Source organism: Acinonyx jubatus, chromosome B1 (assembly GCF_027475565.1).
Source record: "Acinonyx jubatus isolate Ajub_Pintada_27869175 chromosome B1, VMU_Ajub_asm_v1.0, whole genome shotgun sequence".
NCBI lineage: Eukaryota > Metazoa > Chordata > Mammalia > Carnivora > Felidae > Acinonyx > Acinonyx jubatus.
This window is the reverse complement of record NC_069382.1, coordinates 97180233-97204737: the sequence shown is the minus strand read 5'-3', so window position 1 is coordinate 97204737 and position 24505 is coordinate 97180233. Positions and strand designations below refer to the sequence as shown.

Sequence of the window (24505 nt, the reverse complement as noted above, 5' to 3'; positions counted from 1 at the left end):
TGTTCTTTTACCTATTTGCTCTGTGATTAATTCTCTGAACTTCCTCAGCATTGGTTTTATCTTAGGAAACTGTGTTCTGCAAATACATTTACCAGACTCTCTTGCCAACTGTTTGTTGATAATTTGGGCCAGTAAAAAGCACTTGTGGGGAGGGCCCGGAGGATAACTGCTACACTGAAGCCCTGGGAACACGGCTGTGAGGAGCCCCAGCAGCCTTAAAAGGCTCTGCAGCGGCTGTCTTCTAAAGGCAGGGCACGGTGGGGAGAGAACACCACTGAAATGGGCTTTCTGGAATCCTGGGTCATGACAAAGGCCTCTTAAAGTAGCTGATAACAGTAACAGACAAAACGGGTAAATTTACTATAATGGGTAGGAGAGGCAAATTGGCAGTCGGAGTATTTTATCTGCGTGGATCTCCGACGGAGACTAAGTGATCTTGGTGCCGCTAGGAATGAAATAGATGGGCCGCCTACAAGTGTATTAGTGGATCTATGTAACTGGGAAAACGCCGGATTTGATGAGCAAAAGTGTGCTTTAAATGGCCACAACGGAAAGAGAAGGCCTATCAGTCTCTTTAATTTTGTACAGTTTGAGGCAGTTTAAACCATTGATTTTGATATAATACAATGCTCATTTTACATAATTAAATTGGGGGCACCATTCTGTATTTTATGGAAGGATTTTATTGTCATTTATTTGTTCGTTTCTCTTCTATCGCTCCCATCTAGAATGGATATTCTGTGAACGTGGAGAAAATTATGCTATCCGATTGACCGTTGAAACCAAGAACCTCCAATGGTGTGTAGCAAACTGATCCAATTAATTATTTAGGTTCTGGAGCTGTTTCAAACATTTATTATTTTGTGCTTTTATGAAAATTTGAATGAAAACAGTGAAAGCAGATCAGACATTTTATTAGCTACCAGTTGGCTTAACTCAGAAGTCACCCCAGAAACTGGATTTCAGTAAATGAATATAAGTTACATTCGTATTCAGTTATGACAAATCACCCTTTCCTTGGCAAACTTTGATAGTTCTCAGGCTGCTACAAATCTCTCCTTGTCACAATTTTGGAAATGATGTCCAGTCTATGATTCTGTCAATAAGCCATTTGTGTCATTTGTTTAAACGTAATAAAAACACATTTTCTATCTCTAGACAAAAATAAGATATTTTATTGGATGCATATGCACATGTATACTTATGAAAATATGTAACATATAATTTACATACTTTTGTCATATATGGCAGTTTGGTAGGAGTGTTATATGTGATGTGGTTTTTTAAGTACTGGGCACTTAAGATTATCACAGAAATCAATGCCACTTCTTAATGTTTTTTGGTTTGAAAGTCATGTTAATTTCATGATGCTAAAATATTCCTTTTCTTTGTTAATTCATTAAAAATCAATGGTAAATCTTTCAAAACTCTATATGTTTTGAAACAAAATATTATAAAGTGCGTAGTAAATATCAGATTTAAATCCTACTAAAATTGCAACTATGAGGAAAGTGAGAGGACCTTTCTTTGCTATCTATTCCTCATCATGAGTATTTCTCATAAAAGATAAAATCTAGCAACAAGCTTGATAATGTAAGTAAAACTAATATTAGGTGCATCCAGATTAGTTTTAACAGAGAACAACACAAATGTTTTAAATTATTTTATAAAAATAGCTTAAATCCTATCCAAATAAGTTAAACAAAAATCAAATGAATCTTTTGATTAGCTGTATGAGCAGAACTGTAAAGTGGTTTTATTTGATTCTGCCCTCATTTTTTCAGAGTAGGACAACCTTGTTAGATTCTTTTTACTGACCTTAGACTCTTTCCCTCTGAGACTCCTGTCTTGCATTTCAGCACTAAGCCGTTTGTTAGAATTTTTATGATTCCTCAAAAAGGACTCTGAGAACATTTCCCAGTAATGAATGTTGGGTCAGCTTGGGCAACCTTGAAATAAATGTGGCAGAATTTTAAAGTACATTTGCCATTTTCCTGAGCCTTCCAGATGCTCAAAAATCTTTGGAACACAAAACATTGATTCAGTATAATAAGTTCTTAATTTTGTTATTGACACATTTCTTATGTACATTCCTTGTTAACTTCCTTTTTAACTTATATTTTAGTGTATCTGGTGATGCAGAGTAATTTTCGCTTTTGTAAAGATCACAGAGTTACTTAAAATAGTAATTTTCAGTGATTATAAGATACAATAAATCTGGTTTATAGGCTTCTGTGAATATTATTTCTATAATATTTTTTAACATAGAAATCTGTTATGAGGTTTCACACACCTCTTAAATAGTTTTTACACAGGTTGTTTGATATTCGTCAGTCACATCTGTGACCCTTGTGAGTATGTTTCTTTCTAGTGGTTTTTGAAAAAAATATTATGTATCATTAATAGGTAAGTTCTTCTGCTAGTTTCTTATTCTCAAAGTAATACATATAAGTTTTGAAGAATTTGGAAAACATTCTGGGAAGTCTCCCACTGAGTTCTGCCTAGCTGTTGCCAAGAGTAACTCTTGTGTTGTGAGATCAATTTCCAAAGTGCACAGAGGCAGGAGTTTCCCTCACCACCAACAAGCAATGTTCAGACACCAGCAAGGTATCACCTCAATTCTGTCACTGTCTATCCACAGATAGCATCAGAGTCCACAGGTTAAAGATTCAGTCCTACAAGACTGCCTCTGGCCCTGCCCCTTCGGTTGCCAATCACAAGTGCAGATTGTTGCCCGTGCTTCTGACAGATCAGCTTCAGTTTTCAGGTTCCAAAAACATTCTCCTTATAACAAAAGACACCTTGGCTGCTCCTCTAAATCACCAAATAAATATTTCTTTTTCTTTCTTTCTGTTTTTAATGTTTATTTATTCATTTTGAGCGAGGAGGGAGGGAAGAGGCAGAGAGAGAGAACCCCAAGCAGGCTCTGTGCTGACCCTGATGCAGGGCTTGAACTCACGAACCATAAGACCATGAACCGAGCCAAAATCAGGAGTCGCTTAACTGACTGAGCCACCTGGTGCCCCCAAATAAGTATTTCTTATAAATCACAAAATTGCAGAACCAAGTCTCCAATACACCTATAAAATACTGAACATTAACGGTTAGTAGGCTCTGAAACACCGGAAGTATTCGCTTACTGGAATTTCTGAATATGGTTTAATTGTTCAAAGTTGTGAGCACCAGTTACTTAATACTGCAGTTACACAATGTGCTTCAGTATTACACAAAACAATGATACATGGTTGTCAGAAGAGAATTTCTTTCATAAAAATTAAATTGAATATTATAAAAATAACAAATGATGGAAATGTTTTTGAAAATAAATTGCTGATAAAATGGGTATGAGTGAGAGAGCCGTAAAATATATCAGCAGGAAAATTATAAAAATTTCTAAGGATTCTCAACTCAAATTGTTATACACATGTCTATAAGTTCTTGCTACATATAAGAGAAGGACAAACTTGAAATCATAAATATAAATTTGGCAACATCGAATCAGTTTTTAGTGGTTACTTTTGCAATATTTTGTTTGATTTTCTTTTTTGTTTACCCTGATAAACCTATCTGAATAAAAGCAGCCGTAGTCATAATGAGAACAGAAATGTTTCTTTAACGTCGTCCAAAAATTGTGTTGAAATATTAATCTTACTAAATGCTTATCAAAACAATTATACAGAATTCTTGACATATGAAATGAATTAATGTTGTAATAGCAATAATTATTTGGAGGGTGAAAACCAGTGTTACTGATGGTTGCAAAATTATCTTATTTACATTGCATTTATTTTTCTATCTTGAGAAATTATAGTCCTATTAAGATGGCCAACTTCCATAAGTTATATGTTGCTTGTGCTAATTATAGTTCATAAACGTATAGGGCTACAATTATGGCATTTTCCAAAAATACAGTTCCAAACGTGTAGAATCCGGCTGCTTCTGCCAAAGTATACTGGTCTTTCCATGTCATTTTGAGGTAAATTTTTAAAAAAATTCTATGGCCAGAGTTGCCTGGGTGTGTCAGTTGGTCGAGTGTCTGATTTTGGTTCAGGTCATGATCTTATAGTCTGTGAGTTCGAAACCCCTGTAAGGCTCTGTGCTGACAGCTCAGAGCCTGGGGCCTGCTTCGGATTCCGTGTCTCCCTCTCTCTCTGCCCCTCTTCCACTCATGCTTGGCCTCTCTGTCTCTCAAAAATAAATAAACTTAAAAAAAAAATTCTATGGTCAGCAATGTATGAGTGAGTACTGAAATACAAGCCATGCTATAAGACATAAACTCTACTAAGCTACCTTTGCACTGAGCCATTTATTTAACAAACATTTATTGCACTGAGCCATTTATTTGACAAACATTCATTGAGTCTAGTGCGTCCATCAGGCTCTGCTCAAGGAACTGGTAACGAAAGAAATCAATAAGAGATGGTAAGTTGCTGCTCTCAAGAATTCAGGGGTATATCAAGTAAAGGAACAGCACTCTGACTGCATGTATAAAGAAGGGTGCTTCAATAACAGTGCAAAAGAGAAAGCAGAACAGAGCGAGCAACGTGACAAAAATAGAGTTCAGCTCTCAATCTGTAGATTTATCATCTCTGATTTCCACATTGAAAAAACATCCACAAGATATATTCCTGTATTATCACTAATGACTATACCATTCTCAATTACTCCTCTTCTAGCTGCTTTTGTGTGCGTGTGTGATCTCTGTGATCATATCACCCTTGAAATCTTGCCCAAAGCCTAGTTTTGTTTTATTTTGTTTTTAATATATAGGAAATAACCAAATATCCGAGGCTTATTTTTTTCATTACATTCAATTGAAAATTTAAAAGCTATGGATTACACTTGAAAGTGAACCATATGCTTTATTTCGTCAGTGTCAAAGCAGGGTGTTCTCTACTAAAAACTTATACTCTTTATTTAGGTTACTTTATACTCTTAAATATTTATTTCTTTATTTCAAAATATTTAAAATAGTTAAATCCAGCCAGGAAATACATTTTAACAGAGTGAGGGGCCACATGTTCCTAAATTATTGTGTTAAAACCACCTTTCCAAACTTTATCTATAGCATGGAATCATGGAAAAAATTAAGAAAATTAGAATGTGTTTAGAGAATGGAAATCTCATAGTTCATAGTACTAACCACCAGAGTACAAGTTAGAATTACCTCTATATTTTGGAACTATAATTAAGTACTAAAATATTTCATTATTTTTAAAGTGATAATGTTCAATGTAAAACCCAGTTATTGCACATGGAAGGTTTATGAGACATAGGGATACATTGACCTGAATTTATTATTTAAATGGCTAAAAATGAAGACCAGAAGGAGACATTATGACACTTTGTAAGCATGGCTTTTACCATTATTATTTTTTTGGCTTTTATCGTTATTTTCTTAACAACATAAATTCACTTAGCATTTAATTAGTAACATCATTATTAAAAATTATGCCATCATATAATGCCCTGTAAAATATTTTTTTATATCAGACATACTAATTGCTAAACCCAAGATGATGATCCCTAGCCCATTATGGAAACTCAAATTATTAAATATACTATCTTCTAATAATATCAGAAATAGCTTCAAAAAAAGCAATATCAAACAAGGAGGATTGGCATGGAAAATAAAACCTTGTGTTAACCTGGCAGAAAAGTGCATCCTTTGTAATTAGGGTTGTTTAGGGTCTACGTTTCTGACCCCTGTGGACTGAGGAGGAATGCTGAGAGAAAGTTACGAGGCAAATGCACTTCTTTACTTTCCTGTATCAACATCCTCCCCATTCTTTCTCTGAAATACAAAGAAAGCTCAATCATGTCCAGAAATTACCTGGAAGGGAACGTAAGTCCTTAAAATCACTGTACAAAAGGGGTTGGTGTGAAGTTGGATGCACTGATGCACAAATGAGGAGATGATTAATACCACATCAACCGAGTCATCACAGAGAAAATGATGGAGGCCACATCGCACATCTTCAGTGCAGAATCCTTGCCTGGCTCTTCTGCTGCTGACTGAATTGGCTGTGTGGCCGAGCCGGGTTGTTTTTTTGTTTTCAATTTATGTTCTGTACTCCAAAAGCAGAGATTAAAAGAATCAGGTGGACATATCATGTTTATCTGATAAAATATCAGAATAGTGTTCTATATTTAGATAACTAGCCTAGTGCTTTCCTGTGAGAACTCTGGAGAACAATGGAAGTCTTATGGGAAAGAGCACAGAAAAATAATCATCCTCACATTGGAGAAAAGGGGCTTCCAGGCAGATATTTTGGAACGCAAAAATACTACAATATATGTAGCTTTTCTATCCTTTTAGCTATAATAAAATTGTAATGGATAGAGAATGTTTCAATATGCCTGGGTTCGTTTTCTCACACCAGTATAATTTAATGTGATAATTTTGAGAAAATTATTTAGATTTCCTTTCTATTCTATTTTACAAACAATTTAATTGCTAATGAAATGCAACACATTACTTATGATATTACTTGAGGCTTTTACCTTATGAAGAAATATCTCTTTATTAGGAAATGCATTTTAATATTATGATATTGATATAATGAATCTGACTAATTCAAACTCTATTTTCATTTATAAAAGAGGAGTACAACTTATTATTGAGAAATTTTTGAACTTTGATTAAAGATATCTCTCAATTTCAGGAGATAATCAAATAATTTTAAATATAATAATTGAATTATTTTATTAATAAGATCTTTAATCTTATATCTCTTAGAAAAATAAGTGACAAAACTTATCATTTGGAGTAAAGTTATTTATTATATAAACAGCTATAGAAAGCAAGTATGGATCAAAATGTAGACTACCACAGTTACTATATTGAAGTTAAATATAGGTAAAAGTAAAAAATATGATGTTAAATAAAAGCTGTCTCAAAAGTCTATCCTCTATTCTCTTTGGTGGATATTTAAAAAGCTTTGTTTGGTGCATGATATTTTATGATATGGCAATCTGAGTGTGTGGGTGTGGTGTGGCTATATATTGTGAATGTGTACTTGGAAGGTTTAAATTTTTCATTATGCTGAGAGGGTTGTTGTTTTTTCCTTTGAATTTCTTGCATTCAATATTTTATTATTTATTCTTATGTTCTCTCCATTTCCCCAATGGAGAGTGGGGACTATATTCTGCTACCATGGAAAAATATGACAGACTTGATTTTCTGTTTCTTTCTCAGAGCTTTGGTCCTTTTTTCATTCTTTATTTTATTTTATTTTTTATGATCCTACCCTAATGATCGCTATTGCAACTGAGCTCATTTCCTTTCCTGAATTCATGTTCTCAACTTTTTCCAACCTCCCTTTACACCTGCCTAGACTTGTTTTTGTGACAGATTTGCCATTGCTTACTATACTTCAGAGGTTCTTAATATAAAATACTGAGAAATATAGAAAATACTAGTATGTGCATATTTAGATTATGCTATATTCCTAACTTGAGATTTAATTCCTTTATATATATATATATATATATATATATATATATATACACACACACACACACACACACACATACATACATGTTTTTGGAGAAACAATCATCACAGAAGCTCAGTGATATAAAAATCATTTAAAAATAATATAAACAAGAATCTAAAAAGATGAAGGATGATCTGAGGCATCAATAGGAAAATCTGCAAAAGAGTTTATGGTAAGAACAAAACCAAAAAAGCCAAGAAGTACTCGGGAATAGGGTAAACAGGTAAAGTTAAATGTATGAATTTGGCCATTGATGGTGCGTGGAAAATAAAATAGTTTATAGTATCTTCTTAAATAGATAAGGGCACCTAAGTGACTTAGTCAGTTGAATGCCAGACTCTTGATTTTGGCTCAAGTCATGATCTGAGGGTGGTGGGATTGAGCCCTGCCTAGGGCTCTGCACTAACAGTGCAGAGCCTACTTGGAATTTTCTCTCTCTCCCCCTCTATCTCTCTCCCCCACTTGCTCTCTTTCTCTCTCTAAAATAATTTTTTTTAATTAAAAAAATTATTAAACACCTTATACTCGTTTAATTCTTTATGTAATTTCTAAGCCTTTTATTTGATAATTAGTTTATGAATTAATAGCAATATTTGGCTTCACTATTGTCATTGTATTATATATTTTTTGTGCTTAATGCTTTATTTGTCTTTATCTTCTGCGATATGGATTGCTTCTTTTTAGGTGAAAGGGCAATGAATGTTTGTGTGTGTGTGTGTGCAAGTGTTCATGTGTGTACCTGCACGCACACATATATCCATATGGTTTCTTTTCTTTTATAACTATTTTTCCCTAGAGATAACCATATGTCACCTATATACCATATTCATTCCAGTGAGCCAAAAAAGAGAAACAGGAAGGAGAAAAGCATGATCCCTTTATTTAACATACTTCCCCTAAGTTTCACTCGCCTCTTTATCTATAACTCATTGTCCAAACCTTACTTATATTCTCACACAGATGCAAAGGGGATGTAGCCTTTACCTTGGCAGTCATGCACTAGCTGTGATTTTGAGGTGCAGTTGCTGAGGACAAAGGGAGAAGGGACTAGAAAATAATGAACAAGCAGTCTGCCTCAAATGGCTACATGTGTGTTGTAATGTGGAGGTTAGCTAATGTGCTTTTAATTTAATCATAAAGCTATCACAAGCATTCCTAAATTTACAATCATTCAATCATTGCAATATAAAACAAAGCAACAATTTTTAACCCTCTGACAAGACACTATTTCTGCTTTCCTTTTTTTCATTATCAACCCTTGCAACTTTCCAATTTGTCTTTATGTAAGGTCACAAATCTATTTTTTTTTTAATTTCTGCCTTTCTCATGTTATTTTTACAACAGGATATACTTCCTTCAATTTGCAGACACCCAGCGCCCTAGGTGGAAATAAATCTAAGCCAAAGGGGTTCATTGAAAATCAAACCTTGTGGATAACAATAGGAATAACTAAGCTCAACTAAGTAGTTGTGTTTCTCAAAAGTGTGTAGGTCGCTCTTGTCCTCAGTGGGTCCTATCCGAACAAGAGTGGTGTCTCTGAGTTTGATTGAGGACCCCCTATTACAAGGTGTGAATAAAGGCGAACCTTAACATTATCTATCAGAACAAGTTGTCAACCAATACATTATTAAAAATTTGTTTTTTACATGTATTCATTTTTGAGAGACAGAAAGAGACAACACACAAGCGGGGGAAGGGCAGAGAGAGAGGGAGACACATCATCTGAAGCAGGCTCCAGGTTCTGAGCTGTCAGCACAGAGCCCGACGCCAGGCTCGAACTCACGGACGACGAGATCATGACCAGGGCTGAAGTCAGATGCTCAACCAACTGAGCCACTCAGATGTCCCTTAACTAATACATTATTAAATAAAACCTTCACTTTCAAGCTCACATCCATGGTCTCTCCAGTTTCAGACATCTTTTCCTTGCCTGCCTTATACTTTAAATTATTTTTTTCCTATGGTATAAGAAAATGAAGGTTTATCAACATTGACTTTTAATTCTTATAATTATTAGTGACATAAAAAGTTATTTCTATATTTCTATATCTTTTCATCCTCACTGTGATGCCAATTATCTCATAGCATTATTTCTTTTCTGATTTCTCTCACAATGGTCTAAAGTGTTTCACTGAGCATTTTCCCAGAGGCTTTCATACCTGAACGTTTATATTTTGAGATGCTTGATAATATTTGAAATGATCATGACTCAACTCTTTTTTAGTGAAACTTTTATAAATATTATATTATTTTCTTTAGGAATTGATTTTACCAAAGGAAAGCTCTGACTCCAACTTGGTTTTAGTGTTCTAGTGGCAATTATACTTAAAATATATTTAAAATATTCGTTATTATCTCTCCTACTCATTTTTGATCACTGAATTGTTTTCTTGAATGTTCCCACACCTTTCACAAGTCCACATCATGGTCATCTACGTTAAACTCCATGTGAATGGCCTACCCCAGAGTTACATGGTGTACAATCTTCAGGCCCTCAGAGTGGGCCAAGTGCTAATCTGATCATAAGGGCTTCTTGACTTTTATCTTAGATTATTACTTATATTTAAGTTTTCTTGTTCTTTTTCAATCATAACTTTAATTTTTATGGTTAATTTTCTGTGTATATTCATTCTCTCATATTTTTTTCTTTTTTTTTTAGATTCTGGAAATTATTTGTAGGTCTATTTTATGTACTTTAATTTGATGTCTTTGGTGTAAATCTGCTTTTTACCCTTCCTAGTGAACATTTTATTTGGCAATGATTTCTCACTGAATTCCATACTTTTCATATCCACCCTGACCTTATTTAATGCAGTTAAAGTTTTCTTTGATATTACTCAGAATCAGAAACAAATGTGTTCTACATTTTCTTTTGTGAACTAAATTCTTCTCATGGAGGATTTTCCTCTGAGTCATTACAATTTTACTTCTCTTCCTTCTGTCTCATAATGCCTTCTCAGATACCAGCTGACATTTTCTATGAACTCCTGTTAGAACTTGATTTGTTGATGTTTGTTCATGCCATGAAGATGGCTGATGCATCTTATTTTAAAGTCCTTCCCTGGATCTTATTGCAAAAGAAGGAAATGATTCATGCCCAGTGTTGGAGGTGAGTAAGGATGTGGATTTTCAAGTTCCTTTCCACAGTGGGTTCCTGGATGCTGATGGAAGCTCCTGGTCGACTTGAAACCAGAGGACAGAGCAACATGTAAATCAGGTAGCACATTGGTGCCCACATGGTGGCATTTAGCAAATGCCAGTTTCCTTAGTAACGCTGCGTGCTTTTTCAAATGTATTCAATAGATTCAAAGACCTACTCAAAACTAGGTAAAAATAAATTTCCATAGGCCTAGGATCATGGTTCGGAGAACAATGAGAAATAGGCCAGAGGTTATTCATGCTGCTCCCAGGAATATACCTTATAGGATTTATAGCTGTGACTAAAAAGCTGAAAGGCAAAAAAGCACAAAGTAAGTACCAGAGATTTTTCACTATGTGGCTTCCGATGTCAGTATTAGTCAGGGTCAGTTAAGGTCACCAGCTTGGAGAATTACTTGTGCAGACTTCCAAGGCCAGGGTCCAAAGTACAAATCGTCAGTGCAAGCTGCTAAGGACTATTCCTGGTATATTTTGGTCAAGCAAAATGACAGAGGGGGGGATGATTTTTAATTCTAACTTATCTGCATAAACGCCTGCACAAATCTGAAATACTTTATTTTTCACTGCAAAGATGCTAACCTGTTTCTCCTTTCCAAAGTGATTAATGGCTGTTTTTTTTGTTGTTTTGTTTTGTTTTTTTGGTTTTTGTTTTTTTAATAAAAAAACATGATGGAAAACCAGGAACAAGTGTTCCTGCCAGATCCACTCCCTCTTCCATCTTTCTTTCCAGAGGTAAAGTATGCAGAAAATTTGTATCTTTCCCTTAACACCTGTATCCCTCATTCCAGGAACTGTATCTAAATAACAAAAACCATGGACTCCAGGAAAGCAGAGATTACATTTGAAGATCTAGTGAGGAAGCAGCAAAAGCTTCCCCTGGGAGAAGAAGATGAGTAAACACATACTGAAGAGTTCAAAATCCATGGTACCTGCAGGAGAGAAAAGGATGTTGTCAAAACCTGAGTTAGTTCCTAGCATTGTATTACATGGTACACCTTTCCTGGGAGCCTGAGATGACCAACACAGGGGAGGCTGACAGCCTCTGGGTTAGTTAGCCTCAGTTAAACACGGAGTTCTTCTACACAAGGACAGAAAAAAGGTGTTCTAAAGAGAGTTGCAGAGGGGCGCCTGGGTGGCTCAGTCGGTTAAGTGTCCGACTTTGGCTCAGGTCATGATCTCGTGGTCCGTGAGTTCGAGCCCCGTGTCGGGCTCTGGGCTGACGGCTCAGAGCCTGGAGCCTGCTTTGGATTACGTGTCTCCCTCTCTGACCCTCCCCCCATTCATGCTCTATCTCTCTCTGTCTCAAAAATAAATAAACGTCAATTTTTTCTCTTTTTTAAAGAGAGATGCAGAGAATTCCTCTAACATACTTGTAGAGGAAGGTGCCTGGGTGGCTCAGTCAGTTGAGTGTGCGACTTTGGCTCAGGCCATGATCTCACAGTTGGTGAGTCTTGGATACAGTCTCAGCTCTGTGTCCAGCTCGGAGCCTGGAGCCTGCTTGGGATTCTGTGTCTCCTCTCTTTCTGCTCCTCCTTTTCATGGAGGATTTGTGCACGGTCTCTCTCTCTCTCTCTCTCAAAAATAAATAAACATTTGAAAGAAATAAAGTACTTGTGGAAGTAAAATTGTGCAGAATACTTACATACCTAGAAATCTATCAGTGTCAGCAAGGAGCATGTCAGTTTAATGATCAGTAAGCTGGTGTCATGTTAAACTTCAAACCAAAGGCAAATCATGGGGCAGAGTCAGGGAGGAATTTCAGAGATCTAGAGGGAGAGCCTGAAAACTGAATGAGGAAAAGTGTCAAATATATATTTGAGAATTCAGCTAAGAACCCAGTGAAATGGCTAAGGCAACCAGAGATAGGAAACCATTATAGGAGAAAACTTACATAATTCAGTTAATTAGCTCTCTCACTCAGAGCAAATTTTTATATTCTACTCATGCACGCGATAGTTTTGCCCTGGTGGCATCTTAGTAATGACACACAACTACTGACATTTATTACTTTGTCTTGACTTTTTTTTTTTTTGATATGTGAGGGGATGACCAAAAGGGTAAGAAGAGTGACAGATTAAAATATTATGGAAATATTAAGAGAAATGAAGAAAATTCCCCTGAGCATCAAAATTACCTTTCTGGCAAAGTGTGTATGTGTGTAGAGCATGCAACTGGCTTTAAAGGACTCAACTTGCTTGAGTCACCTGATAGGCATAGATGTTTTGTGGTAGAACAAAAACCTAACCTGTACATTGGAGGCATGAGAATGATTCCTGAGTAAAAATAATAATATTCTTCCGATATGGTTAATGATAATACATACCAAATTGCATGCATTCAGTATACTATGCTTTGTAACAGGCATTTAATAGGTATTCTCGTATCAGGTTTCTAATGATTCTTTTGATATAGTTATCGCTCCTATTTTAGCTATGTGGAAAATGAGGTTCATAGAGGACATATGATCTCTTCATAGAGGAGATAACTACACTTATAGGTAATAGAGCTGGGGAGGGTGTTAAATAGGTGTTTCTGAATCTGAAGCCCAAGATTTCTCTACCACATTAAAGCAGCATATCTGGGGAGTCACCTAAGTGCTCCAAATCTAAGTTAAGCCATAAAGATTGTCCAAAGTTTTGTTTTGTTTTATTTTATTTTATCTGTTTTATTTTATTTTTTTATTTCATTTCATTTTACTTCATTTTATTTCATTTTATTTTTTATTTCAAGTATCCAGGATGCCTAAGAACACAATGGAATCTTTGAGAGATGAATCAGCATCTCAGTGAAGCTGGGAGAATCATAAACACTCCTCAGATCACATGTCAAAAAACACCAATCCAACCATCTGGAGAATGGTTTAGCAGTTCCATCAGGGCTGTACTTGGTAAACGTCCCTTTAGGACCTCTTTTCCATGCCTTCTACACTTAGGAGGAATCAGAAAATGGATGGATAATAGTGGTAACTCTTAATTTAAGTTGGATCTGAGCGGCCATACAAGTAATACAGAAATTATGGGAAAAGGTTTGTGTAATTCGTGTGTACCAAGGCCACGTGGCAGTTTGCTCCCAACAATGTTGTAAAAGAAGAGAAAGGCTTTCTGTTTTTCCAGGAAAGAATCTCCTAACACATGGAACTGGACTGAAATCAAGCACATGGAAACAAGAAGGACAAATAAAAAAAAAAAAAAAAAAAAAAAAGAGAAGAGGCACAAATCTCCCCCATGTGTGCAGAAGGGAATGTTCTCATACGACATCGCAGTAACCTCGTGCAGTACATGGAAAGGCAGTGCTGCCCCAGGGGAGGGGTGTGGAATCAGAGGTGAGCTAAACAGTAGCCTTGAAGTCCAGTGTTACTGCCAATGTCGCCTTCCGCCACACCTGCGCTTTCACTGTAACTGTTTCACTCCAGCCATGAAGGCCGTCAAGATAGCTGTGCCAAGGGCTCCATTTTCTGATTGGGCATTTTTTTTTTCCTCCAATTTAATTCTTTTAATATTTCTTACTTTGATTATTTTTTATTTAACTACTGTTAATTCACTGATTTCAGCTTAATGAGCTCTTCCTGAGTAAATACATTAGTGAATTAAACCTCATCAGATTCTTTTTTTCTCCCTTAATGAGTGAACAAATGCAATTTATTGATTTCTGGTGTGAATTAATAAATGTTCATATTACATTAAACCAGAGTAAACTTGAGGGGTGCAACAATAAACCACCTTTATTTTTTTCCCTCCAAATGCTTACTTGATTTTTTTTTTTTTTCAGTCGGGTTAATTTTGTTCTTGTCTGTAGATAAAAACTCAAGAATGACCCAAGGCATTTGTAATCATTTATAGGCAATACAATCCCATTTTTTCATAAAATATATTTGTAGAATATATATAAATTCAGTATTTAAAATGTTCAGACTTGAGAATTCCAGTTTCAGGGCAGTGATATAGAGCTTGAAGGAACATTGCTTCTATCCTTAAATAAAGAAAAAAGCTGAAAAAAGCCTGCAGATGTTAACAACTTTTCTTTTATGTATTAGAGAAATAAGGTTTTAAGGGAGCCAATTAATCTGAAGTCTGGAGAAAGACATGCTAGCTATTGAGAAATAGAACCTGATCTTAAACATAACAAAGCTTGTGATATATATATATATATATATATATATATATATACATATATATATGTATTACATACAATATAATATATTGTATATATATATAGTATATATATATATATTGTGTATATATATTACATACAATATAATATTTGGCACTAAAATATTAACAAACTCCTTTTTAAAACTCTCTTATTGATAAACTGATAAACCTATTAAAACTGAACAAATTTTATTAACATGTAAGAAGTTTCTTTGCTTCTTTTCAGACTCATTATTTATAAATATAATAAATCCAGACGAGTAAAAGTTCCTTTCTGCTACTTACAACTTTGTATATCTATTAACATTTTGATTTTTCACTATCTTCTTTTTCATGTGGTTAATTTACTAATTTACTATATTCAATATCTATTAATTTACTAGACTCAATATCTTTGATGAATAAAACATATTATATTGTCTTGCATACACATGTAAACATTTTTGCTACTATTACATCTAGTGTAGTGTTTTTTTAATGTTTATTTATTTTTGAGAGAGACACAGAGCAGGAGCAGGGGAGGGGCAGAGAGAGAGGGCAACACAGAATCTGAAGCAGGCTCCAGGCTCTGAGTTGTCAGCACAGAGCCTGATGCAGGACTTGAACTCATGAGCCATGAGACCATGACCTGAGCCAAACTTGGACACTTAACCAGCTGAGCCACCAGGTGCCCCTCTTCTAGTGTAGTCTTAATCACCCATATTAACTATAAATTGTATTCAAAATAATTACTACTTCACAGAAAAAAAACTGGGAAGTAGGTGTTTGATAATTGTTTGTTATGCAAACAATTAGCAGACCAAAAATACCATAGATGTACATGATACGTTGTCTTACATCTTCCCACTTTTCTTCTACATCTTTTTGAAGTAGCAAAATCCATAAATATGATCCATTAGAATATGCACTCTGTAACATCATAAAGAAGGCAATATACATACACGCACACACACAGAGACATAATTAATTACTTACTGACCAAGGTGTCAATATTCTACCTCACTTAGAAAGTATTTGGTTATCAAAATAATATCTATAAATTACCCTCATGTATTATTAGTTTGAGCTCTCAAAGTAACTTAAATGGATTGGAAATTACATTTAAGTTCATATGCTGCTGAACCACTCTTCATATAAAGTGTGTTTATAATTGCACATAAATTTAGTTCAAAAAATTTAACAATTTCAACATTGTAAATATTATGTAGATATTATCTTACCTTAACTAATTGGTAAACCAATATACTAAGTTTAAAGACTCAGCAGGTTAACTAGGTTTTTAGTGAAAATATGAACCTTATTTTTTTTAATTCTAGATAATACTCTATACAGAGAAAAATATAGCTCTTTTCTTGAAGGAAAAAAAATGTGAGATCAGTCTAATTTGTCCAAAGTTTCAGCTTCTCTCATATTTATTTGAAATCTTACATAAAACTTTTTACATAAAACCTCTGAGCTAGCAGTTTCTGTAAGAAACAATGTTTTAAAAGTCTGTCACATGTAAAGACATTTATTTTCTTTATTTAGGTATTTGGTATTTAGGTATTAGGTATTTGGTATTTAGGTATTTGGTAGGGAATATTAGGTTTATGTAAGTACATAAAAATCTTTTTATACTAGTCAGAACATAGCTTTGGTTGGAATAATAATGTTTCATATCTATGGAAGTGGGAAGATATTTCACATCCACACACACAACAAAAGGTAAAGGCTTTCTGCGTTATAGACATAGAGTGCATATAGTTTCATTTGTCCAACCTCACACATGTATCACAAGTGAACACTAAGTACCAAACTAACTCCATCAGATTGCAGAGAGCTGTTCTTATTGCCAGAAGGCACAAAATATTTTCTTAACTGACTGCAGTTCACAAATAAAATGGGCAAAGTAACCAAAACTAGAAATTATATTTTCTTTTTTTCCTCCTCAAACAGAAAATGGACATCTATTATCCCAATAGAAATCACCAAATTGTCGTAAAACCAGTTTCCCAACCCCTGCATCCACTAATGATGAATAACTTATTGACCTTTAATGGATCAGATTTGTACAGAGATTTCTCTCTCCGTGCAGTGGAGACTAACTCCATGTTTTGAGTCAAGACAGACTCGTAGAAAGAGGCACTGCAATGACCATGACTTAGACAATAGAGAGAAGGAATAGATTTCACCAGAAACAAAAACGAAAACAAAAGTGACACAGGAAATTAATGTATCAGTAATGGCAACGACAAAAATTAAAGAAATAGAATGTTAACAAAGGTAAAGTTCAGTCCTACTTGGGAATCACTCTGAAAGCTAAGAAAATGTGCCCAAGATTAAATTGTCCATGAAGCATCTCAACCAGTGCACTTTAATGGCTTCATCAGGTAAATCTGCATAGACTGGAGGACTTCAGTATCTTGGTGAGTTCTGCAAAAATATCTAATTATAATTTCACAAATTAAAGTTAAAACCATAATTCTCATACAAATATGGAATGTCCGTGACAAAGTTTTAGAATTCATTAATGAGGAAGTAAGTTAAATGTTAAGCAAGGTTTTAAGAACACTTGGGGAACCATGCATTTATAAGCATTATTTTTAAATATGTTAAGTTAAAAATAAAACAGATCAGTGGTCTACAGAACAATAAAACTATAACCTTTGGAATTATCCTTTCACCTGGACAGAAATGAGCAAGTTGACATGTAATCTCTCAGTGTGTGGGTCCTGAGCAATTGGAACACAGGTGTATTTAGAAAATTGAATAATCCTCTAGTGTGCCTGTGAAATAGGGCCTTATTAAGATAGGTGCTCTTTTTTGTCTTATTTCCAAGTTTTTAATAGATTTTATAAACACTATTATTCAGTCTTTTTAGTTAGTGGTCATTGGCATATTTTATTTAAAAAAAACAGGGATATAAAAGGGATTCCCATTATATCTGACTAAAACTGGAATATGTTTCTCAATATGTTCATTTTCATGGCCTGAAATTACTATCTTTCATTGTCTCATTATTCAAGATTTCATCCTTATATGCTAATCATTAAAAAAAAACACAAAAATGTGGAACAAAAATTGATTTTAATGTAATCCAATTTGAATCAGCAGACTGTTTTAATACAGGGGACATCAATGTCTCCTATTTAGGGAATAGAAGATAATTCCTGCAAAACCTTTAAAAACAAAATTTAGTGATCTTAGATAATAAATAGGTGACACAAATAAAATATTAGAGGATCACACAACTTGATACCCACACACAATCCACCTGAATTTTTGATATATGTTATGTATGCATGTCATATATAACATACATGTATAGATATGTAGATACATATCTATCTGTGCAACATATGTATACATCATATGTCTGCCAGAATTTTCAATATGATAGATTATATCATATATGTATATATTTCATAATTTTATATAGATATATCTACATTATATCAAAAATTATATATCAAAAACTGTATATATAAAAATAGTTGTATGACACATACATACATAAAAGTTTATATATAGTATATAATATACATAAATTTAGATGTTTAGTATAGTTCACACTTGTATTATAAATTTACTATACAAATTTTGTATATATATATATATATACGAATTTAGGTGTTTCATACTATTATTTATTACTCTTATTGGCTATTTAACACTGACCTTCATTTTTATTATTTTATTTTATTCAAAATATTACAAACTGAAAGTAGCCAAGAATATCCAACTCTTCAGATACAACATGTTCACAAAATTACTTTGCAGTATCCTTTCCTTCCCTCATTGATAACATAAGGAGGTAGGTGTCTCTTTCTGTCATTTATGTCTAGTGTGTTTATGAAACAAAGAAAGAGATAATCCCTAGAGGTACCATCAGTAGTGAGCATTTGACATGTTTCACATATCTGTTTCATTATTTTGTCAAGAGCATTATTCTAAAACAATGGAATCCTGAAGAAAATCTCTTGCCTTTTTGAAGAGAATAGATTCTGAAACTGAAAGAGCATACAAATAAGGAATCCTAATCTTTATTTTTATTTTTAGAAGCAATTGTGTTTTCTTATCTTAAACTTACATGCACAGAGGAATGTGTTTAAATAAAGAGTTGACCGTTTTCCTAGAGGGTGATTTCCATACTTGCATTACTATCTTTTTACTCTTCCACTTCTTTTATAAAAGTTGAATAAACTGTAACTCAAGCTAAGTAAAAGGTAAGGGAATTTTGTCTGTTAGTTTCCTAATTCTAATTTTTATTATCACTGCTTGCACTTCAAATAAGACAGTTTCATATTTCCTTCTTAAGAATAACAGGGAATTTGCTTTGGACTGTATATTGGTCAGTAAACACCGGTTTAGATGAGGAAGGAGATAGGACTGAAAGTAGTTGTCAGTCTTTTCTGCCCTGGGGGAATTCCAGGAAAGATGGAGACGGAGTGGGCTGGAAAGAACATTCTATATTTAATTAATAACTAGTTATTCTTTGAAGGTTTTATAACGTTCAAAAAGAAGAGATAAAATGAACTAGGTTAGATAAACTATACTTAGAGATTTACACGTTCTCTGAAGGTTGGTGGAAAATTTGTTTTTCTAAGCAACGTTGAAACTTCTAAGATTGCAGAAAGCTCATTAGGCAAGACATTCTTAGAATTTCTTCTTGGTTTATATCAATTAGCTGTTTGCATGCAGACTTGCTTTTTGTAACAATTAACGTTGTGGAAAAATCCCCTGTTAAATTATCTTTAGATAATATTCACAAAACTATCAACAATGGTTTCCCTTTAACTAAGTCTTTGTTACTGCTTTGGCCCTTATGTTGTTACAAAATAATTTTTCCATGTAAGAGGGCCAATTTCCATTGTTGCTGAAGTAAATCAGAGACTAGAAGGATGGGATTATAAATGCATTATTTATGCATTTCTCTCCCTCTGGTGGGTTAGCTCGGAAAGACAATGAGGTAGTCTGCCACAAATTATCTTGTGACTTGTCATTTAAATACCATTTCCCTATGAATGCTGTGTTATTTACAATAAGGAAATCAAATAATGTTCTTTTGAACACTGACAATTTAATTCATATTCATGATTTCTCAAAACAATTTCCAGGTTATTAAGATAGAGCCTGATTCTTCCAAAGAGAATGGGCACACCTCTTAATTATTGAGACATTCAGGTGCAAAAGAATGTTGTATATCTATCCGTATCCATATTTCAATAGTTTGTATCTGTCTACATGTATCCATCTACTTTTATCTATTAGAGCTGACTCTGGAATTTTTCTCCATAGGATGCTGGGGTTTTTTTTGCCTCTCATTTCTTTTGCTACTATGACTCACAGAAAGGGGAACAGCTAATATCACCTTGGAAGGGAGAAAGACATGCTGGAAGGTAATTTCCTTACAGGTGGGAAGCAATGGAAAGCCTACCAGCTCACTTCAGTGGACTGTGAAAAGAAGAAGATGGAAGCAGGGCTAACTTGTAAGATGCCATAACCTTTCCCATCTTGCAAATCAACCTTGGGTAGCAAGTGCGAAGCTGGGTAACATCTAGATAAATAATTACAAGGCAACTGTGGATATCAAATCTCTAGGCCTGTTTCTCAAACATGTCTTGCATGGCCAGTCTCTTGAAGAAGTCCAATGTTGGATCAGAATCATGCACAGATGGAGGCAGACAAATCAGTCGGGGACTGCGTTCTTGGTTTCTACAGCCTGCAGTGGTGTGATAATTATTGGTGGTTGTAGTTTCTGCTTCTTTGGTGAGGAAATAAGGAAATGCTTAAATGATCAGTAGACCAGTGGAGGATCAACACAACCATGAATGCCTTGGGACTGAGCAAAGGCAAAGAAGGGCAAAGACTTTCCAGAGTCAATAAACATCTAGGATTTATGCAGTTGAACAAGGGATGTCTGAAGCAGGCTCAGAAAACATAATATTGAAAACCAGACAGTATGTGGGGGTTCTCCTTTGCTAACCTTATAAAAGCCCCATCTACCCAAATATCATCTCAGAAGAACAAGGGGAAAGCTGAGACCATCTGTCTTTACTTCTGTGTTTCATGCAATGCTCTAAATTTTCAAATGAAATAAAATATGACAAATACTTTAGTATATTTTTCATGCATAAATTTGGATGAGTTTTTATCTTAACAATTTTATTCAAACAAGTCCAAGACATTCCAACAAGAAGATTGAAACTAGGAGAGATTTAACCGGAGAGAGACTAAAATACTGCAACATTCTTAAGTCTCTTCCCTCCTCAGTTACTGTTCAACAGATGCAGGGTTCATGTGGAATAGTAAATAAGTCATAGAAATGAATGGAGCTGCCTTTTCCTTTCCCTCCAGGATGATAGTAGGTGTAAATATGTGATCTCACTATATAAACATTGAGAAGTTTGGAAATATGTGTATATTGTGAAGACAAAGGAAGAGATACATTTTAACAGAAAGTTATTTGAAAAACGTTATTAAAAAAATCTCTGAAAGCCAAATTAATGTATTTCCTTTGTAGGAAATTTAGAAATGCAGAAATTCACATAGAAGAAAATAATCCATGAATATATTGTATTGTAATCTTATTTGTAATAGTATTGCTAAGGAATGGTTCTATAGTACAGACAATTTAATAATTAGACACAAACTTACTGTCATTTTAGTACCCCTTATTCATTCACATTTTCAGGTAAATTCAAGCTCCTTTTACACAAGCCAATAATTCTGCTTTGAGCTATTTCTAAGATTTCCTTTGTGCCTTTGAAAGTACTTTCGCTGAATAGGAAAATCTACTTTTATACTAGTTCAGCTCTCTGTGATTAATTAGTGCTGGATTGTAGGCTTTCTACAAGCGTAGAAATTGTAGGCTTTCTTTAAAAGTGAAGTCAAAAGAGTCATCATCTGCAGATGAGACTGGTTTTATGGGTTACTCAACTACTTATCAGAACAGCTAGAGCTACATCTGGTGCCTCCAGACTACCAATCAGTGTTTTTTTCCAACATACTGTCTAGTGAATAAGTTCTTTAAATATAGTATCCAAGTTCAACCCAGGTTAGAACTTTAGAAGCTTGCATCTTACTCACCTCTGGAGATGCCTGGGAAGCTCTATTATCCACGTTGGTCATTGGCTTCTGAGGCCAGAAGAAATCTGCCCAGAAACAGCCCAAATACATTGGCATGCGTGATTCTTTTATTGAGGTTCAAGCTGACCTTTGCGAAGCTACCAGTAGAGATGAACCAGAGGATGGCACTTTGCCACTTGTTCCCTTAGGCTTCATAGGCAGACAGTACAACAGGCTTTGTTAGTAGGTAGGAGAGTCTCTTTTACAAGGTTTTGTTTCTCAAACACTTTCTTTTCTTTTGCACTGTCATTCCCACTTCTTCTTCTACTGTCTTCCTAGCCCCTGAACACTATTTCAATTTAGTGTTTTCTCTTTGGTAGGAATTATTACCTCTCCCCATACTAACAGAGAAAACTCTTAAATTCCGAAATGGCTCCCCTAATAGAATGATGGGAAGTGTAGATGTCTTAGTTCAACCTTCCCCACAGAAATTCGTAGAGTTTTCAATCATTACACTTAAGTCTGAGCAAAATAAAACAGACTTTTTTACCGTTACATATTAAACTGTTTACTTTCCTGCATACGCTTATGATATAGGTGTGAACATTCACACATAATTTCTTAGGTATTTAATGTTACAGGTACCATAACGTATTGTTCAAACTGGAAGTTAAAAATAGTTCATTGTGTGTGTGTCCTTATTAGAAAGGCCATGCTATCCATGTAAAAGTGAGTAAAGAGAGGCTAACAACAGATAACTGTCTCGGTGGTTTGGTTGTCTGTATGAATAATGACACTAAATGACAACATTGATGTTCAATGTCACTGTCTTCATATTCCCAAGACTGGGTAGCAGCAATACTATCAGTTATAATTTGAATTCTGAATACCATTACAGATGTTGTTCAACAAGCTTTATTTTATCAAATATAATATTTTTCCCTAAAATCCCATTTTACTCTTTAACATGATACTCTAAAAGTTCAAATAGAATAAAATGTAACGGTACTTGAATGTATTTTTCACGTATAAATTTGCTTCAGTTTTTACCTTGGGAAATGTTAATATGGATTTAACTTTAGTAATTAGACAAATAGCATTACAGTTGGTATGAAAGATTTCCTGGTCATATCATATGTACATAAAACAACCAAAGTAATAGCAAGAAATAGCAACAAACTCAAAATGGCTTAAGGAAAACCAAATCAGAGAAAAAAAAGAAAGTAAAGAACAACAACAACAAAGACTATTTATTGGCATAACTGGACAGATCGTTTTTAGCTTGGTTGCGTAGGCAAGCTTAAACAATGTCATCAGTACTTTGTTAGCTTCACTGGTACTTAGATCTGACCAAATGTTGGCTGATTCAAGTACAGTAGATATGGTTTCTTCCCAACAGAAACTCCAGATTCGTCATTCGCTTTTACTTGGCTGTCTTGACTCATTGTGTCCCAACACTGATCACTGTAACTGGAGATAGCTAGGGCAGTGAGGTTCCTAGAAAGAGTAAGGTATGAATTCAGAACAAAGAAACAGTGGTTCCCAAATAAAATTGGAATACTATGACAGGAGGAAAGGAGGAGAGATTGTAGAAAGGAGTAAATGCTATTTCATTCATTCATTCATTCATTCATTCATTCATCCAATAAATACTTATTATGTATCCATTATGGAAAGACATGATTCCTGGCAATGGAACTAAGCAGTGACTAAAACAAGAAAACCCGTGCCCTCCAGAAACTTTCATTTGTGTAAGAGGATGAACAGCAAGCAAGTACTCAATAACAATATAATAGATAAGGCTAAAGGTCATGAAGTAAAATAAGGGAATAGGGAGTGATAGACATTCATTATCTTAGATGGTGTATCCATTAAACAGTATGCAAAGAATTCATAACAATATTAAGTTTAGGGTCTATTACAATTTTACTAGTTGTAAATTAAAATGACATAAGTGTAGAGTATAAATCTATTTTTACTAGGCCTGAAACAAATGTCTGAATACATGTGGTTCATAATAATTTACATAGACTTTTCTTTATTTTTTTAAAATGTTTATTTTTATTATTTATTTTGAGAAAAAGAGAACAAGCAGGGAAAAGGCAGAGAGAGAGAGAGACAGAGAGAGAGAATCCCAAGCAGGTGCCGAGCTGTCAGCACAGAGCCGGGTGCGGAGCTCCATCTCACAAACCTGAGCTGAAATCCAGAGTTGGACACTTAACTTGACTGAGTCACCCAGGCGCCCCCATAGATTTTGCTGTATGCGTGTGCACACACATATATTCCCATATATATGTATGTATATGTGCGTGTGAGAGAAGACTTAATATTAGAGTCCATGGAATAAAGATTGTACCATGAATTATCTTCAGTGTGAGTTATTTGTAACATCATCTATGGTAGCTAAGTTGTCTTTGATAGAGAACAGTATAACCGGACTTTGTATGTATCATCCCTGTAACTTAGGCCAATGTGGTCTCCAATAAGTTTTGAAAATATTATTGAAGAGTTTAGAACTAGATGAATCTATAGTTAAAAATTGCAGTGAGTAGCATAAACAACAATACAAAGTTTTATCATAAAGATTAAAGGGAAGGACTGTTAATCCACTTTAAATTACTTGGTCTCAAATGGTCTACCTAAAAAAGT

The 24505-nt window shown here is 34.5% G+C and overlaps 1 long non-coding RNA gene across 2 annotated transcripts; it reads left to right on the top strand.

The window, feature by feature from the left end:
- The first annotated feature begins 726 nt into the window (after positions 1-726).
- LOC128314236 (uncharacterized) lies at positions 727-18629 on the top strand. Of its 2 annotated transcripts, XR_008295729.1 has the most exons (4): positions 727-798; positions 10460-10608; positions 13396-13980; positions 18517-18629. It is a non-coding gene; the product is annotated as an uncharacterized LOC128314236 (long non-coding RNA). The 2 variants fall into 2 exon arrangements; XR_008295728.1 differs by lacking the exon at positions 18517-18629 and having other exon boundaries at positions 13396-14278.
- The last annotated feature ends 5876 nt before the right edge of the window (positions 18630-24505 follow it).